Genomic DNA, 4,653 nt, shown 5'->3' with positions numbered 1-4,653 from the left:
CGTGGTGGTCATTTTCGATTAAAGGCCAACGTCTCAGCGACGTCTTGGCAATGAGCAAACGCTCTCCCTGCTACGTCTTAACGATGTAAACTTGATACATCGGGCCGGCGTCGGCCAGATGTATGTGTGCTATCTGGGATGTACAGGGACACACACTTGATCTTGTTTTATCATATGGTTTGCCTGTTTTTAACTTGGAGGTCTGTGAAGCGTTTTTCTCTGATCATATGCCTGTACTTTTTGAAGCTGCGGTGTGCTGTAACTCAGTTAAACCTCGCGCTGCTGCTCGCAGATGCCGGGTTATTAACCCTTTCACTGCTGCTCGCTTCTCAGCCGCCTTCAGTCAGAACTGCGTCACTCCCGTTCCTGTGTGCGATGATACAGAGGCTCTTAGCTCTCAGTTTCTTGACACTTGTCAAACTGCCATTGACTCTGCTGCCCCATTAAACAGCAGGCAGCATAAAGTTAAATCAGAGCCTTGGTTGAATGAAACAACCCGCACTGCCAGACAGGAGTGTCGTAGAGCTGAGCGTAAATGGAAAAAGGATAAACTGGAAGTGTCTTTTCAAATGTTGAGGGATTGTTGGCGTCGTTACCAGTCCTCTGTGAAAAGGCTAAAAGAAAATATTTCTCTGATAATACTGTCTTAAACTGCCACAAACCTCGTGTGTTGTTTAAAGTGATCAACTCTGCTCTGAATGCACCACAGACTGGGGGAATTGAGCCCTCTCCTTCTGTGTGTGAAAACTTTCTGCAATTCTTCACTGCTAAAGTCATTTCTACCAGAGCACTTATTTCACTTCCTGCTTATGACCCCTCAGTGTTTGTCCCCTGTTCTGCTGTTTTTGACTCATTTGAGCCTGTGACCCTGCCTTTTGTGCAGGAGACTGTGGGGCATTTAAAGCCATCAGGCTCGCCCAATGACCCTCTTCCTCCTCAACTTTTTAAGGAGGTTTCCCCCACTGTTGGGCCATATTTACACAGCATCATTAACAGCAGTCTGTCCTCAGGAGTGGTTCCTGTAAATTTTAAACATGCAGTTGTGCAGCCACTGATTAAAAAACCTGGACTGGATCCTGATTAAAAAACCTGGACTGGATCCTGCTGTTATGGCTAATTTTAGGCCCATTTCTAAATTGTCCTAAATTTTCCAATCTGGTTTTAAAACATTGCACAGCACAGAATCAGCGTTTTTAAGAGTTTTTAACAACATCTTTTTAGCTACTGACTCTGGTCACTGTGTAATCCTTGTGCTCCTAGACTTTTTGACACAGTGGACCATGACATCCTGATTGCTCGTTTGGAGCTGACACAGTGGACCATGACATCCTGATTGCTCGTTTGGAGCAGTGGGTGGGCATCAGGGGCTCGGCACTGGAATGGTTCAGGTCCTACCTGTCTCATCGGACATTCTGTATCAGCCTTGGTGACTCTGTGTCCTCCACTGCTCCTCTCTCATGTGGGGTCCCACAGGGTTCAGTGCTGGGCCCTCTTTTATTTTCTTTGTATCTTCTCCCACTTGGTTCTATTCTCAGGTAGCACGGCATTCGATTCCACTGTTATGCTGATGACAGCCAGATCTATGTCCCCCTTAAAAAGGCTGATTCATTCTCCCTTAAGCCACTGTTAAATTGTTTAGATGAGGTCAAGGCCTGGATGGCTCTAAACTTTTTAAATTTTAATGAAAAGAAGACTGAAGTGATGGTCTTTGGTGGCACCTCTGTGACCCCCCCAGTCGATCTGGGTTCCTTGGCACAGTACGCCAAACCAATTGTTAATGATCTGGGGGTAAATGTGGACGCGGATCTCAAGTTTGACAGCCAAATTAAAGCTGTGGTGAAAACAAGCTTCTTCCAGTTAAGGCAGCTGGCAAAAGTAAAACCTTTTCTCCAGAGAAATGGGGGTCAGTGGGTCCTCCATCGCACGTCTTCAACTGGTACAGAATGCAGCTGCACGTCTTTTAACTGGCACAAGAAAGTTTGAGCATATTTCACCAATTTTAGCTTCACTCCACTGGCTACCCGTCCATTTTAGAATTTATTTTAAAATTCTTTTATTTGCTTTTAAATCTCTAAATGGTCTTGCCCCAGCGTACCTCTCTGAGCTTCTGCACCTCTACACACCCAGCCGATCTCTCAGGTCAGCTGACCAGCTGCTCCTGAGGGTTCCCAAAACTAGGCTGAAGCTCAGAGGGGACCGAGCGTTTTCAGTTGCAGCTCCAAAATTGTGGAACGAACTGCCGCTGCACATTAGACCTCCAAAATTGTGGAACGAACTGCCGCTGCACATTAGACAGGCCTCCTCACTGTCTAATTTTAAAAGTCTTCTTAAAACGCACCTCTTTTCTTTGGCTTTTAACGCCACGTAGGTTGTTGATTTTATTTAGTATTTTGTCTTTTTATTATGTTTTATTGTGTTCATTTTACTGTACAGCACTTTGGAAACCTTTGTGTTTATTTAAATTGTGCTTTATTAATAAAATGGATTGGATTGGATTGGAGAGAGGAGCCGTCCACCACTGTTTTTTTGTTTCATCAAGGTGTTATGGAGTGGATGAACCGGGTTATTCATGATGGCCTTGAACTAGAGGGCTGCATTGGGACTGGGTCCCGCCGGGTCCCGAGGAACCAAACACAAATATTGCGGGAGCGGGCGGTTTGGACTTTGGCGGCTAAAAAAAAATACTGCGGGATCTTGGTGCACATGCATAAACGTTTCCACTCTATATTTATTCATAAATGGACAAATATGCCCTGAACCAGCTTTCATACCAATTTGCCGCTTGCTCCGCCTGTCTGTAAGCTCCATCTGTCATGAGACAAACATGAAAGAAGACATGCAGTTGTGTTTCACCGGCGACGAGCTGTCATTACGCGCGACTATTACGCACGTCTGCACGCTCTTTATAACTCACTGTGAACCTATGTTGCATAATAAAGATTTGCCCCCTCATAATTTTTAACCACCCCCTCAGTAACTTCATCCTGGCGCCGGGCTTGCCTTAACCTAAATCACTGCGTGATTATATAAAGGTAGAAAAATAAATAAATACAGAGGAGGAGAATAGAATATGAAACAGCCTTTATTTCATTAAAAACTAAATGAAAACAACGAAATAGGAGCGCTATTCCTGACCAGTGCGTCAAAAGACATGCAGGCCAGGGAAACGAAACAAACAACCCCATGAATCTCTTTATTAATAGCCTATAAAATGACGTGTTTTCTCCTGCGGGACGGGAGAAGACACAAAATCAATGCATCTCTATTATTGTGCGGGCATAAATTCTCAGAGTTTTGCGGGTGCGGGCGGGAGTGGACATACACATTGCGGGTGCGGGCGGGAGTATAATACACACGTTGCGGTTGCAGGCGGTAATGGTCAGAAATTCAGCGGGAGCGGGCAGGAGTGGGATGAAGAAAACAGTCTCGTGCAGAGCACTACCTTGAACATCTTCAGTGTGCATCTCTCCACCAGCTCCTCCAGTGTGTCCAAACACACCTTGAAGAGTTGTGTACATAGTTGTGCCTGCAGTAAATCTCATATGGCTTTTTTTAACCATTTCATAGCCCCACCTTTGTTCTGCTGTCCTAATGCTGGAATATGATCTCTGTTAAATAAAATTGTTCTTCCTTAATGCCAAATTTATTATTTTCTGTGATGTAAAAGCCTTCATACATTGTCTTTTAATTTTTCTTGTTCTCACAGACACACAATTGCTGTTATTGTCACATTCATCGTTTAAATACATAAAATGTTTAACTGAAAACCATCATTTATCATCACTGTCCAGTGTCAGGGAGTATTCACAAATAGCCTACATTAATCTCATGTAGCTACATAAGAGATGCATTGCACCAGATTACAGTTTAGTTGCTAATTTATCTGCAGTCCATGAAGCTAACACAAAGCTTTCCCTCCAAAAAAAAAAACCACACAGAAAAACTTGTCTAATTACACTTTTAGTTGTCACACAGCCACTCAATACATGTAACTGAAATTGATGTATACACAGTAATTCAATAAGAGTTGTAAATGTACCAGTGTACGGTTTATTTTAATATTTACCGTTCAAAAGCGAGCTCACTGCTGTCTGTCCCATAGAAGAACATGACAGCGGAGGCTGTGTTTGGAACTATTGAGGCTTACATGAACCACGTGACCGCTCTGGCGGCGACATCAAAGGCTGTCGCCACTCTGTTATTATCTATCGCTCTGGGCTATATAGACGGTTTCAAACTGGACAACATAAACATTCTAAATGGGTCCCTTTGTATTTCCTGTTTGAATGTATGTTAATGCAGAAGCTGACAGGAAGTAAACAGGGACCAAAGTTGTTGCCCTAGCAACAGAATAGCAATGAAACGGTCTATACCCAGATAGCACACATACATCTGGCCGACATCGGCCCAATGTATCAAGTTTAGATCGTTAAGACGTAGCAGGGAGAGCGTTTGCTCATTGCCAAGACGTCACTGAGACGTCAGCCTTTAATCGAAAATGACCACCACGCGACGTTCAAATGAGACGTCAGCCTTTAATCGAAAATGACCACCACGCGACGTTCAAACGATCAATAAAAAGCTGCCCTCAGTAGGCGCTCCTTCATTAATATTAATATGCTTCGTTAATTACGACCTTTATTCATTTAGGTC

At 43.8% G+C, this 4,653-nt stretch overlaps 1 protein-coding gene and 1 long non-coding RNA gene across 2 annotated transcripts in view; both read right to left on the bottom strand.

The window, feature by feature from the left end:
- The window catches only part of LOC126395323 (LIM homeobox transcription factor 1-beta-like), a 202,106-nt gene that overhangs the window by 49,323 nt on the left and 148,130 nt on the right, over nucleotides 1-4,653 (bottom strand). The window lies entirely within an intron of this gene.
- The window catches only part of LOC126395349 (uncharacterized), a 20,219-nt gene that overhangs the window by 9,069 nt on the left and 6,497 nt on the right, over nucleotides 1-4,653 (bottom strand). The window lies entirely within an intron of this gene.

This window comes from Epinephelus moara, chromosome 9 (genome assembly GCF_006386435.1).
Source record: "Epinephelus moara isolate mb chromosome 9, YSFRI_EMoa_1.0, whole genome shotgun sequence".
Taxonomy (NCBI): domain Eukaryota; kingdom Metazoa; phylum Chordata; class Actinopteri; order Perciformes; family Serranidae; genus Epinephelus; species Epinephelus moara.
Note: the sequence above shows the minus strand (reverse complement) of the source record. Positions and strands in the feature narration are given on the sequence as shown.